Here is a 15,288-nt window from a genome sequence, read left to right as displayed (position 1 = left end):
AGCCAAGTTCCAACCTGGGATCAGGCTTGTCCAATTATAACATCAGCTGGAAGCATAACACATCCTTTTCCTTTGTTCGCATATTTACGGTGCTACCAGAGAAAATTAAATGCCTGAATGCCCGAGCAGATTTTGTAATTATATGTCTTGATTAACTCATGCTTGTTGTTAAAATCTAAGTGCTTTCACAAAGCCTATTCAAAGATTTTAAAATCCTGGAAAGAAATGCAAAGTGCTATTCATGAAATGTGGGACATCTCAAATGAAACTTAGATAACACTACAATTTGATACATGAAGGGTTCAAATATGGCTCCAAAACAGAGTGGAAACCAGGCCAATGTGAATGATGCCTGGTAAAAAAATCTAGACACCGCTTTATATTGAGTTCAGTGAGGTGCCAGCATGGCCAAGGGTAAACCTAAAGTAAATTTTCCAGATTCTTTAACATTGTCCCCACAAAGACCCTTTATTTCAATTTAACTTTTTCCCAACAGCCCAGTTTATTAAATCCAGCTAGTTTATTCTGAGATTGCTGCCAGTACATAAGGCTCACTCATTAAGTTAGTGGCTCTAATGCCCCACTAAGCGAAGCAGCAAATGCACAAGTCTATTAGCTCCTAAAAGAGAAAGAAAGGTTAATGCTTCAGATTTGACCTTTCATCACAATTGCTCTGAGGAAGGCAATGTTCAGATCAAACAGTGGAAGGGTGTCTACAAAGAATATTAGATACTGCTCTTAAATTTTGCATTGAATCTGACTGAAGTGATATTGGAGAAAGACAGAAAAGAACAAAGAGTGGGAGATGATGCATGGGGTGCCTCGCTATGCAATCACTTGCTCGGGAAAACTTACCATGTGTCCCTGCTGATGGGAATGATAAAATCCTCTTTACTGCAGCATCACTTAATGTGGAGTGCTGCTCTTTGTTACACATCAAGCTGTCGACACTGTTATGCCTCTTCAGATTTAATCCACTACATTCCTTCTCATGTGTCCATCTGCATTGGAAAAAGCTATCAAAAGAGCAGCTCCTCATAAGATGGTGCAGAACATTTTGGTGCTGTTCTTTTCCTGGCTCCATCATCAACCTAATATATTAATTTAAAGCTGACTTTAGTGCTCCTTCCAAATAATCAACTCAGTATAATAGACAGCTACTATAATATGTAAATATAACACAAAGGCAACATTAAAATAAGCATAGTAAAAGAAAAGAGAGTAAAAGGAGAAAGTGAGAAAATGAAATTAAGAAAACAAACCAAAAAGATGAGAGTACAAGTTATATGCAAAATAATCTCCTTTCCCATCAACCTGTTCTTCCCCCTGGGCCATTCTGTAATCATGGGAAACAAGTATTTCAGAGTAAACGTAATGCAGTCATACAGATCAGGAAGCTCCCAAGTTTGATCTCCACTCTGTATTGAATTAGCTGATCTCAGTCAAGACGGTGCTGAGGGTACAACTGGCCTCATGCAGTCTGTTTCAACCTAAAGGAGAAAATAACCCAAGGTTCCTGCTCTTGATCACCACTGAATGATTTTTGCTGGAAAATGCACAGCTGTGAGGCCCTTCTGGCCACTATTCCAACTGCACTCAGCCAGGGTCAGGTGAAATTTCCTAAGGTTATCCAGGTTGAAGGATTCTGAAGCCAGTTATCAGGGGAAGACGGCTACTCCATCTGGAAGTGACAAACCGCCTAAATGTGCCTGACGTAAAGGGGGGAAATATTACATAGATGAAACACGTCATGGACAGGATATGCAATCAGAACCTCAGCTTGAGGTCAAACAGGGTGTGAAGTTTACAAAACTTTCAGCCTGAGACAATAGCCAAAGAGGGGCATGAAGTTAATGGCAAGGATACAAAGCTTGTAGTAGGGTATGCAGATTATGGTGTCAAACATTCCAGAGTTCAACTGAAGGAAGTCACTGCACATCTGGAACAAGGAGCAGGAATTTTCATTCGGCAGGCGGGCGCACGCCCGACCCGCTTGAACGTGAAATGACGCGCAGTGACGTCAGCCAAGCGCGCCGACGTCAATGCGCAGTACGCGATTGTTCGGTCGGCGGGCGTGTGCCAGAACCAGCAGCGCACCCACCAACAATTAGAAGGCCTGTTAAGGCCATTAAGTAATCAAATTAAATTTTTCGCTGCCCATCCAGCCTAAAGGTTGGCAAGCATGCGAAAAGGCCAAGCCGCCTTTGCATTTTTTTGGAAACCTCATCCATGGGCAGGATAAGGTTTCCAAAAGCAAATAAAATTAAAATAAAAACTTTAATTTTTCATTAATAACATGTACCTGCTCATGTGGCAGAGTCACATGAGGAGACATGTTTTATCATATTTTTTTTAAAAAATATTTCCATCTCCCTGAGGCAGCTCCGTGTTCACTCGTGCGCATGTGCAAAGTTCGTGCTCGGCCCACTCGCCTCCCCCCCCCACGGGCAGCGCTTAGTGTGAAATCGCCGTCTGGTGCTGACTGCGGGTGGCGGTCGGCATCCCGAACGCCCCCGCTAAGGGCAAAATTCTGCCCAAGCAATATGTCTCAACTTTCAATTATTCCCTCTCTCTATCTGTATAGAGATATTATAATTCAGAATGTTTAGTTCCAGTTACAATTTGGGTAAAGCCAAGTGCAATGCATTGGGAGTTTTATCCAGAGCCTTTTTTGGTTTTAGATTTGTTACTGACAAAGTCAGGTTTAATTCACAAAGGGTTACCTTCCTTATACACAAAGCCACGTTAAATGTTGAGTAGAACAATTAGGCTGAATAACAGATATTAAAATTATGTACTCTCGCTTATAAGTGCAATTCTCAATGAAGGTGGTAACTTTGGCACATCGGCAAGCCGAATTTCTGACAGATCTTAAGGAGTCTTTCGTCGCAAAATTCAACTCCATAGCATCTAGTTTTTGGGAAATATTGGTGGCCCTTTGCCTACAAAATGGTGTCCAGTGCATATAACACTTCTGGTGCTAGCCATGCCAGATGCCATTTTAGTTAGGGCATTAGCATGCATGCAGGGACCGTCTACCAGATGTATGCAGATCATGATGTCAATTATGATTTGACACCACTGCTGTCATTTTGAAGTTCAACAGCGTTCCAGTTAATGTCTTTTCTTAGCCTCACACAGCTGAGCAAGCGTTCAGCAGTAATAAAGAACCCCCACCAGAGTTATTAAAAAGGAATAATCAATTAGGTTAATTGCTTATTGGTTTTTACTGGCTGTTTGTTGTGATTGGAGAAGTACTCTATGGTTTCTAGAATTTAAAGTTGCTAAAATCCACAAAGAGTGGTGTGGCATGCACTGAAGGATTTTGTTCCAACTTCAGGAAGGTTATGCTGAATTTAGACCTCAGCTGGAATATTGTGTACAGTTCTGGGCACCATATTATAGGAAAGATGTGAACACATTGGAGAGAGTGCAGAAGAGGTTTACAAGAATGGTTCCAAGGATGAGAAACCTCAGCTATGAGGATAGATTGGAGAGGTAGGGACTGTTCTCCTTGGAGAGAAGGTGGAGAGGAGATTCAATAGAGATGTTCAAAATCATGAGGGGGCTGAACAGAGGTCGGGAGAAGCTGTCCCCACTCATAAAACGATCAAGAACGAAAGGGCACAGATTTAAAGTGACTTGCAAAAGAAGCAAGTGTGACGTAAGAAAATACTTTTTCACACAAAAAGGAATGCGCTGCCGGGAAGTGTGGTGGAGGCAGGTTCAATCGAGGCTTTCAAGAGGACATTAGATGATTATTTGACTAGAAACAATGTGCAGGGAAAAGAGCAGGGCAATGGCACTAGGTCATAATATTCATCTGGTGAGCCGGTGCAGACATGATGGGCCGAATGGCCTCTTTCTGTGCCGTTGTGATTCTGTGATTCAAGAATTCCACACAAACCATTTGGCCACAAACATGGAGGCAGTAGTTTGTAACCCCTTTGGACCATAGCACCAATAGAGAGAATGAACAGAGGCGACATAGAACTGGACAAGCTGTTTGAAGAGGGCGTGGGATAGGAGAAGGGTTTGCAACAGTAGGCCATATTCACCCAGGGTCTTCAGGAAACAATTCTCCTACCTCAACCTCTGCAAAGAACAGTGTGTCTCCACTACATTAAGGGCAGCATCACTGAAATCTGCCACCTGCTACAGCAGGATGAAGACTGCATTGCCAGTCAAGGTGATCGTGGTCGTAAAATTTTATTCAACTGCTCCTTTCAAACTGGAGCAGGAGGTATTTGCAACATCTCCCAGTTTGTAATAGGATGTGAGAAGGAAGATAAGAGATCAGGATACTGTTTTATTTAATCGTTTCAGCCCCTTCAGTGGGTATGATGAGTGACGGTGACCATTGTCTCCCCCATTGGAGTTAGGATTTGCAGCCATGTCATTTCCCTGCTGGGTAGGTGCTGCTGCCTCCATTTATTCAATACCTAGCCCTGTGAGAGAAAGGAAGAAGTGTGTCAGTGAATGTGATGCATGTGATATGGCTGTCTTGTTGAATAGCTGTCAGTCTCTGAGATGAGGCTTGCAGCAGTGCTCAGTGTGAGAGAGTGAAGCTATGAAAGTGAAGTGTGACACAGATTACAGGAGGATATAGATGGACTGGTCAATGGCAAATGGAACTTAATCCGGATAAGTGTGAGGTGATGCACTTGGACAGGACAACAAGGCATGGGAATGCACGATGAATGATAGGACCCTGGGAAGTACCGAGGGTCAGAGGGACCTTGGTGTGCATGTCCACTGGTCCCTTAAGGTAGATAAGGTGGTTAGAAAGGCATATGAGATACTTGCCTTTGTTAGCCAAAGCATAGAATATAAAAACAGGGAGGTTATGCTGGAACTGTATAAAATGCTGGTTAGGCCACAGCTAGAGTAATGCGTGCAGTTCTGGAATCCGCATTATAGGAAGGATGTGATTGCACTAGGGAGAGTGCAGAGGAGATTTACCAGGATGTTGCTGGACTGGAGAGTTTTAGTTATGAGGAGAGATTGGATAGACTGGGGTTATTTTCCCTGGAGCAGAGGAGATTGAGGGGGGACATGATTGAGGTGTATAAAATTATGAGGGGCATAGATAGGGTAGACAGGAAGGAACTTTTCCCCTTGGTGGAGGGGTCAATAACCAAGGGGCATAAATTTAAGGTAAGGGGCAGGAGGTTTAGAGGGGATGTGAAGAAGAATTTTTTCACCCAGAGGGTGGTGGGGAATCTGGAACTCTCTGCCTGAAAGGGTGGTAGAGGCAGAAACCCTCATAACATTTACGAAGTATTTGGATGTGCATTTGCGATTCCATGGCATACAAGGCTATGGGCCTAATGCTGAAAAATGGGATTAGAATAGTTAGGTATTTGTTTGACCGGCACAGACTCGATGGGCCGAAGGGCCTTTTTCCGTGCTGTAGACCTCTATGACTCTATGACATCACTGATTGTTGATAAATGAGTGATGGCGATGTAGTGCATTAAGCAGTGAGGCTAGTGGTGCAGTTCGTGTGATTTGGCCTTTGAAGACGAATTCATGACTTTGGCCATTTACGTGGGGTCACTGAACTTCTTGCAACACCACATCCAGGTCCTTGGGTTCAGACTTCTGGTATTGACCACAATAGCTACCTGGTCCAACTGCCTTCGCATTGTTTGCGTGAAGCGCCTCCTATGAATAGGGAACCTCTTCCCTCCTGTCCACTGCCTCTACCAAAGCATTCAGAGCAAACTCAGAGAACCGTGGAACACATCTATGTCTTGTTGCGCCGTAATTCAGTGTTCTTCCTGCTTTCACTCTCTTCTGCAATTAGTTCCAGCACCTGCCCTATCCTTTAAGAAATACAGTCTGGATTTAAGTAGTGTAAGGTAGCTTTAAATGCTAACATCGCACAAACTTGGACCCCATGCAGCCACTCAACAGCAGTTTAGTGCTGGCTGCCTGCAGCTATCGTGCAAATTAGCTGGCAGCACAGAAGCAACAGGTGCAGCTTAATTATGCATTATGATACCTATGGCCATTTTCAGCCCTGTCCAATTGTGCAGCCTTTATCTCTCTACCTATCTCTGAAACAACTCAGTCTAAGAAAGCTATAATCAGGCCCATCTCACTGTAGTGTTTTTCAGTCAATTTTCCATTAAGATAAAACACACACAGTTCCCCAGTTAATTCTGTGTCTCTTAAATTTGTCTACATGGACAGAATTTAGTTGCAGCGATAGGGGTCCAGTCCACCAGTTGTAGAACCAGTGGGAACCCCATGTCACCTTTCCACGGGAGACCCAACACAATTATAAGGTAAGCAGGCACTTACCTGCATAATGTCAGCCTCCCACTCACGGTAGGGTGCAAAGTCCGCTCCTTCCATCCCGGCACCCCCACAAGCTGGAGCAGCAGCTGCTGCTGGTAACATACTGAAGCCTTCACCAGAGATTGTCGCTGGATCCCTGGAAGAAGTGGGGCAAGTGAGTGGCATGGGGGCGTGGTAGAAGGGGGTCAAACACAAGGGCAGGGGGGTGGCTCTCAGTGGGCCACCCATTCCTAATACTGAGTCCCTCAATCAAGCACTGTGCCTTTGAACAAGGAACACCTCCCTACTGGAAGTCCACAAGCAACCCTGACAGGGTTTATTTTTCAGGCTTCCCACATGGCGAGTTCCCCAACTGCTGCTGGGTAAATACCAGAAATACCAGCAGCAGTGGGGTGAGGCCTTTAAGTGGGAATTAATGGCCCACTTAAGGGCCTCAATTGGCAGTGGGGTAGGAAGGCCGTGTACAAGCCTTCTCGCCCTGGCTTAATACGGGCAGAGGTATGAAAGCGGCAGGGTCCCCACCTGCCACCCACCCGCCCAATTAAATACCCCACCACCAAACTCGCCATAGGGAGGATATTAAATTCTGTCCAAAGGTTCCAAGATGAACCATAAGTTTTGATTAATTACTTTTTCTTTCAAACACTTCTCCACTCATTCCATCATGTCCCTTACCCTGGTGCCTGGCAGCCAAGTTGTCACTCACAGATGGAAAGAGTTCGGGTGGATGCGGGGGTGCGGAGAAGAGAGAGAGAGATAGGGAGAGAGGTCCCGGAACATCGGAAAAACGCAGGCCCCGGAATTTGGCATCATCGGCAGGGCCCAAGGCCTGGAGACTGGAAGGAGGTAGAAGGGGAGGGTTTGGAGGCTGGAAGGAGGGGGAGAGAGCCCTCTGAAGGTTTGGGGGTGGGATTGGTTAGCTGAGGGGAGATATAGAGTGGGGGTAATGGAGGCATGCTTTTCACAACTTGGGAGAAAACAGCTTGTTTTCTGGCACTCATTTCTTAAATCAATACAATCGATATCTCTAGGAACCAAGAACGGCTGGTGCAGCAAAGTTCGCTTGCGTCTGATTCCTGGGTGATAAGCAAGTCTGCAGGAATGTGTCAATTAAAGAGAACATCAAAAAGTTTGATCCCAAGACCTACCATGACTCAAAGATGCACAAGGAAAGGTGGGTCCAGCCGAGCATCAGCAGCTTGGCTGACTACAATTTGGGGGAAGAGAACCAGTTGCAGGATGATGTCTTTTATAAGGCACAGATCCTTTTGCTTAGAAGTAAATCTCAATGAAAAAGCTGAAACTTGGGGAAAAATTTTCCCCCTGTTTGCAGGGGGGGGAGTCGGGTGGTTCAGGAGTGGGCGCGCCGCCACTTTACGTGGGCGGGTCAATTAAGGCCCGCCCAGTGTGACGTCCGCCAGGAAGCGCGATGCGCTCCATGTGCAGGCGGGGGGGGCGGGGGGTTTCCTCAGCCGAGAGTGCGCTCTTCCACACATGCGCACCAAGTGCTGCCTCAGGGAGATCGGCTCCAAATTTAAAAATGTTAAAGAAATGATAGCAAAATTTCCCTGACATGTTCCCACATGTGATCCTGTCACATGAGTTGGGACATGTCCATCACTTTTACTGAAAACTTTATTAAATATTTTAAAACCCTCATGAAACCTCATCCCGCCCGTGGATGAGGTTTCATGCTTTTTCTTAAGCCCACCGAGGCTCCCGGCCTGCCCACCAACCTTAAGGTTGGACGGGCAGGTCCATTAATTATGTCAATTATTTTTTAAATGGCCTCAATAGGCCGTTGACAGGTCAGCTGACTCAGCTGCACCCCCGCTGACCTGAAAATGGAAATGACGTAGGATGACATCGTGAGTTCCACCCGACGTCATCCCGCGTCATTTTACACGGCGGCGAGTGGGCCCCGCCCCAGCTCACCGACCGGAAGATCCTCCCCTCTGTGATCACGGTCGTTGCAAATTAAGTGTGTCTTTGAGACATGTTGGGGTTTTTCTTTGTCTGCAAAGTCCTGCGAAGGCCTCAAGGAGCAGAAGAAATCAAAACACATGCAAATCCTAAAGGTTTGGGACACTACTGTAGAGTGACATCAGTGCCAACGATGTAGCCCGTGCAACCCTTCAAGCGAAGAGGGGGTTGGGAGATGCTACTGCGACCAGGGTAGATATGCAGCTCTCTACTCATTGGGCAGAGTTTTCTGCCTATCGGCAGGGGGGGGGGGGGGGGAGAGCTGGTCGGGAGCGGGCGCGGAACCGATCGCCACCCGCGATCGGCTGCGCGCCACCAATTTTACAGGGGCAGGCCAATTGAGGCCCGCCCAGCGTGACACATGGCCAGTAGCACTGAGCGCTACCTGTGTGGGCGGGGGAGGACGGAGAGTCGGGACCCGCATGAAAGAGCGTAGAAATCTCCCTGAAGCACAGAGCTGCCTCAGAGAGATTAAGTTCATGTTGAAATATTTAAATAAATATTAAATAAATTTAGCCATGTCCCCTCATGTGACAGTGTCACATGAGCTGGGGCATGTTTATGAATTATGACAAACATATTTATTCATTTAATAAAACCTTCAGGAAACCTCATCCCACCTGTGGATGAGGTTTCCTGAAAAATGCGAAGGTCACTTGGGTTCTTCATCTGCCTGCCAACCTTAAGGTTGGACAGGCAGCGTTGATAATGACTTTAATTGGTTTTTCAATGGCTTTAACAGGCCTTTGACAGTTCGGCGTGCACGCAGCCACCTCTGGCCTGTGCCTGCCGAATGAAAGGTCTGAATGACACGCAGTGACATTGGGACACACGCCCAACGTCACCACACGTCATTTTACGCGTCGGCGTGCTGGGCCCGCCCCCGCACTCTTAACAGGAAAATCCTGGCCATTATGTTTCATTGTCTTTGCTCATATTGTATTCTCACAGACTACATGAACAATCATGTGCCTAAAAGCAAATAGTGCATGGAATTTGTATGCCTTCTCACGTCAAAAATGTCATCAACCTTGTTAACATCTAATTCCTTTTTCCTGATAGAAGGATAAGATTGCCTGAACATATGCCAGCCAACACAAGAAGTTGAGAAGCATGATTGTCCCAACATCTAGCGGCCAAGAGTAATAAAGCTAGTACTTACAGGGCAGCAATATAGCTGGAGGATTGTGCAGAACCCGCCCAGAACTGGGAAAGGCTACTGAACGGTCAGAGGCTGGAGGCAGAGAAGACAGTCCTTGGCTAGCAGAATCCGGAGGAGTTTTCTGGGATCAATCAAGGCCTCCAGGAAAAGTTAGAGTCCGAGCTATCGAGGCTCAACTGCAGGGCCCAGGACCAATTTTTCAGCACCGACCAGCGGAGTAATATGTGCAATAACTGCAACCCTTATGCAGCAGCAATCTGAGTGCTGAGGAGTCATTATAAGCTTAACTATTACTCTTGCTTTCTGTTGCAGCACGGGGACCACAGCAACCATGCCTCTCAGAGAAACAACCCTGCCAGGCCTGCACAGATTGAAGCCGCACCCGCATTTATTTGCACAGCTGGGTAAGTGCACATGCGGAGCTGCTTTACTCCAATAGATGGGAAGGTAAGATTTACTGAATGCTCCAGATAAAAACTGTACCGGTTCATACAAAGTATCCTTCAAAGTGATGGTTATCTCAGCGGTGATATATATATATCATCTGCATTCATGCAGTCTGTATATGCACTGTAATTTAGTCTGTATTACAAGTCTTGCACACAGAACACTGATATGTTCCTTTTTTTCCCCTACAGGTTCAATTGCAAGGAGGTCTGGAGCTCAGTGAGCAGCAGTTATTTTTCCATTTGTGTTTTTGTTTAACTGTTTTTTGCTTTAATTGTTTTGTGCTATTTGTTTAACTTTAACAAGGAATCAATGTTTATCTTTTCCCTCTTCCTTCTCCATCGGCAGCATGTTTCGCTCATCATTTGAAGGGGTTGAGCGAGGATGAGGTCTCAAAGGAGCAAAGGAAGCTGATCAGTTATATAACAGAGAAAATATTGGATCTGAACCGTGAGCAAGTTCGACCTGAAATCAATCAGCACAGATACTGTGCATGAGTTATCTGTGTCTTCTCACTGCTTTTCCAGGAATAAAGTGGTTGACCTTTTACTGAAACCTTCATTCTGAGTTTTTTTTTGCCTGTGATCAATGAGGAATTTTAATTTTGTATACTTGGCATTTTTCACAACAAGAATTGCAGTTTTTTTATTCTGAGTGTTTTGTCTGACCTGCAAATCCGCAGAATCTCACTTAGTAATCTTGAACATTTCCATCCAAAACAATACAACATTGGAAGGGGGAGTTAATGACATCAGTTGATGCTCACCAGCAATAAATGTGATAAATAAATACATATAACAATAAATCTAAGTGCAATATAAAGCACAGCGGATAAACTGAATAAATAACCAGTTTGGACCAGTAGTAGCTATATCAGCAGTATTATTGGCACTTTAATTGGCAAATTTCTACTGGAGCACCAGTTCTGAACTGTTATTTCCCTGTTCAGAACTGGTTCCAGCTGGTACTCATATTACTGGAGCTTCCTTCTGAGCTGCCAAAATGGCACCATATCCTCTTAAGTATAGAATACACGACTAACCTGTTCTCCATTGTTAATGTTACTTTTTTCAGTCAATGTAACTATTTGTTTCATGGTGTTGCTCATGAGTATTCTACGCCCAATGCTACATATTTTCTCTGCTGCATGTATGAAGAGTAAAATACCTAATAGACAAATCAAGACTTAAAGTGTTCTCTTACACTGATCCTCCTTGTTTATTCCAATCTCCCTTACAGATGGTTACTCATTCCTTTCGTTTCCTACGCCTCTCAATCAGTGGGCTGAGAACTTTTCAGAACATGCGCTCCAGAAGCCATCCTTTTCCCCTTTCAGTCATGGTCAGGTGATGTTTGATCTTAGCAATTTACTGCATAAGCTACCCAACCATCTCACAGTTCAAACATGAGTCTCCTCTCACCTGGGGAAGCAGAAAGGAAAATTGGATATACAACACAAAACTAAGAATATTCTGTGGAGATAAAGAGGCAAATTGCTGTTACTCATTCATATCATTGTTACTACTTAGTATTATTATCCTGTACTTTCGTTTATCATTATTCCTGGGATATGGGCAATGGTGGCAATAGTGCACTTTATTTGCTTGTTCCTAGTTCCCAGAGAAGCTAGACAAGCATATGAGGGAGATGGGAATAAATGGTTACAACAGTAGATATAGATGGGAAAAATGGGAGAAGCCTCAAGTGAAGCATAAACATGGGCAAGGACTGATCAGGGCGAAAAACCTGTTTCTGTGCTGTATATCCTACATAATCCTATGCGAACTTCATACTTCCCCACATTATACTTTATTTGCCACTTTGCTGCCAACTCAATTAATCTGTCTATTATCCCTTTGCAGCCTTCACGTGTCGTCACAGCTTACATGCCTACCTAGCTTTGTATCGTCAGCAAATTTAGATACATTACTTTTTTTTAAATCTTTCATGGGGTGTGGGCATCACTGGCTAGGCCAGCATTTATTACCCATCCCTAACTGTCCTTGAGAAGGTGGTGGTGAGCCACCTTCTGAACCACTGCAGACCATGTGGTGCAGATACACCCAGTATTGTTGGGGAGTTGGAGGATTTTGACCCTCTATTGCTTTGATATAGATTGTGAACAACTGAGGTCCCAGCACTGATCATTGCGGCAATCCGCTAATTACAACTTGCCAACTTGAAAATACTCCGTTTATCCCAACTCTCCACTTTCTGTTCATTAACCAATCCTCTATCCATACTAAGGTATTACTCCCAACTTCATGTGTCCTAATCTTTTTTGTGGCACCTTACTGAATGCATTTTGGAAATCCAAGTATACTACATGTACTGAGTTCTCTTTTATCTACCCTACTAGTTACATTCCCAAAAAAAATTCAGATTTGTCAAACTCAATTTCCCTTTCGTAAAACCATGTTGACTTTGTCTGATCATACTATAATATTCTAAGTGCAGGAAGTACTTCCTTAATGATAGGTTCATGCATTTTCCTGACAACTGATGTCAGGCTAACTAATCTGTAGTTCACAATTTTCTCTCTCCCTACTTTCTTGAATTGTGGAGTCACATTTTCAAATTCCCAATCCGCTGGGGTCATTCTAGAATATAGGGAATTTTGGAAAATCACAACCGGTGCAGCTACCTCTTTAGAACCCTAGGATGTAAGCCATCTGGTCTTGGGAGTGTCAAATTTTAGTCCCTTAAGTTTCTCCAGTACTTTTCCTCTGCTGATATCAATTACCTTCAGTTTTTCTTTTTAGCACAGTGATTACCCTCTATTTCTGGTGTATAATTTGTGTCTTCTACTGGGAAGAGTGTCCTGCAGTCAGCATCACGGTGAAGCAGTCTGGGAAGAGTGTCCTGCAGTCAGCATCACGGTGAAGCAGTCTGGGAAGAGTGTCCTGCAGTCAGCATCACGGTGAAGCAGTCTGGGAAGAGTGTCCTGCAGTCAGCATCACGGTGAAGCAGTCTGGGAAAAATGTCCTGCAGTCAGCATCGCTGTGAAACAGTCTGGGAAGTGTGTCAGGTTTGGTAAGAGACTAAATGCTTTAAAATGGATATAAAGATTGTATCCATAAATGTGCGTAGCATTAAATCTACTACACGGTGTGTTGCAACCTTGGACTACCTTGCCAAGGTCAAAGCTGACCTGTTGTTTCTGCAGGAGTGTGCGATACTGCACCTCAGCTCCTACAGGCAATGGTCACGATGGTGGTCCCATGGGCCATCGATCTAGTCGGGAGGAAACGACTCTCGTTCCTCCGGCCTGGGTATTCTGCTGCGGGGAGGCAACTTCACCGTCTCCAAGGTTAAGGAGGTGGTGGGCGGGTGCCTCCTCGTAGCAGACGTAATATACAAGAATGCTGCACTCCGGTTAATTAACGTGTACGCCCTGGCACAAAAGGGCGAGCGGCTGGCAGTTTTTCAGCAGCTCCCACTGCTGCTGGTGACCTCCAGGCCGGTCATTCTGGGCGGTAACTTCCACTGCATCATCGGTGCTACTGGACGATCCGGCAGGGCCGACAGCTGATTGGATGCTACGTCCAGATCCCTGATGAAAACAGTTAAGGATGCCAAGCTACATGACGTCTTCAGCAACCCTGCAGAAGGAGCGCAGTGTGGATACACCTGGTCGCAGCCAGACAGGTCCATCCGTTCCAGGATATACTTCGTGTTTGTGTCCCGTGCGTTAGCAGTCAGATCCACTGACATCAAGCCAGTGTTCTTCTCTGACCACTGCCTCCTACTGGCTGACTGTCACTTAGAGGAAGACCAGAGGGTGAGCAGGGGGGCATGGAAGCTAAACGTGCAACTGCTGATCTCAGAGAACATTGAGGAGCTCAAGAGGGATTACAAAGGTTGGAGAACCGTGAAACCCCTCTTTGAGTCCCTAACACACTGGTGGGAAGCGATCAAGGGAAACATCAAGAGGTTTTTCATCCTCAAAGGCGCCCAGAAAGCTAGAAAGGAACAGAGGGAAATGTCCCGACTCCAGAAAAACATGCAGAATCTGCTCCGGCTGCAGTCGATGGGGGTCGATGTCAAGGAGGAACTCCAAGAGGTGAAGAGCCAGCAAGCCTCGCTCTTTGCCTCGGAGGCCTCCAAGATCATCTTCCGTTCCAGAGTCCTCTCCGTGGAGCAGGATGAGACGTGCTCACGTTTCTTCTTCCAAAAGGTACACAGAGAGAGCTCTGTGATCAGCAGCCTGAAGGAAGAAGACGGCTCAGTAAAGTCATCGCAGTCCGACATTTTGAGGATCAGCAAATCCTTTTATGCCGGATTGTATGACGTGAAGCCCACAGACAGCACGGCCTCCCAGTCCTTCCTGTCCTCTATCACGGAGGTCTTAGACGACAGTACACGGGAGAGCCTGGACAAACCACTAACTCCTGACGAACTGACTAAGGCCCTTGAGTCCTTCGAGAAGAGTAAAACTCCCAGAAGCGACGGCTTGCCGGCAGAGTTGTATTCGGCTCTGTGGGACTGGATTGGCCCAGACCTGCTAGAAGTGTACGAGAGTATGCTTCTGGCCGGCAGCATGTCAGAATCCATGGGGAAAGGTATCATCACCCTCATCTACAAGCACAAGGGGGAAAGGGAGGAAATTAGAAATTGGCGACCCATTTCACTGTTGAATGTGGACTAAAAGATTCTGTCCAAGGCCATCGCCAATCGGGTCAAGTCCGCTCTGGAATTGGTGATCCACCCTGACCAGACCTGCACTGTGCCGGGCAGGAAGATCTCTGACAGCCTTGCGCTGCTCAGGAATACGATTGCCTATGTGCAGGACAGGGGTATGGACACCTGCCTCATCAGCCTGGATCAAGGCCTTTGACAGAATATCGCACACCTACATGGTGGATGTGCTCTCCAAAATGGGGTCTGGGGAGGGAATTCGCAATTGGATCCAATTGCTCTACACTAACATCAGGAGTGCAGTCTCAATCAATGGGTGGGAATCAGATAGCTTTCCTATTAAATCTGTAGTCAGGCAGGGCTGCCCTCTCTCCCCTGTCCTGTTTGTGTGTTGCATAGAACCTTTTGCTGAGTCCATCAGGAAGGATCCAGGCATAAGAGGAGTGACAATCCCAGGCAGTGGAGGCACTCAGGTCAAAGCCTCCCTTTACATGCACGATGTCGCCGTCTTCTGCACGGATCCGCTGTCGGTGCGCAGACTGATCCACATCTGCGACCAGTTCGAACTGGCCTCGGGAGCCAAGGTAAATCGTGGGAAGAACAAGGCCATGTTCTTTGGGAACTGGGCTGACCGATCCTTTGTCCCCTTCACCATCAGGGCTGACAGCCTGAAGGTGCTGGGGATATGGTTCGGAGGGATCGGGGCACGCGTTAGAAACTGGAAGGAGCGAGTGTCCAAGGTGCAAAGAAAA

General features: G+C 45.9%; 1 protein-coding gene across 1 annotated transcript in view; it reads right to left on the bottom strand.

The window, feature by feature from the left end:
* The window catches only part of LOC144669355 (inositol 1,4,5-triphosphate receptor associated 2-like), a 184,654-nt gene that overhangs the window by 157,352 nt on the left and 12,014 nt on the right, over window positions 1–15,288 (bottom strand). The window contains exon 2 of the mRNA XM_078531724.1: window positions 11,102–11,319. The gene's annotated coding sequence lies outside the window, so the exon portion shown is untranslated. The remainder of the gene's footprint in view (window positions 1–11,101; window positions 11,320–15,288) is intronic.

Source organism: Cetorhinus maximus, chromosome 29, assembly GCF_964194155.1.
Source record: "Cetorhinus maximus chromosome 29, sCetMax3.hap1.1, whole genome shotgun sequence".
NCBI lineage: Eukaryota > Metazoa > Chordata > Chondrichthyes > Lamniformes > Cetorhinidae > Cetorhinus > Cetorhinus maximus.
The sequence above is the reverse complement of the archived record's forward strand: the minus strand, read 5'-3'. Positions and strand labels throughout refer to the sequence as shown.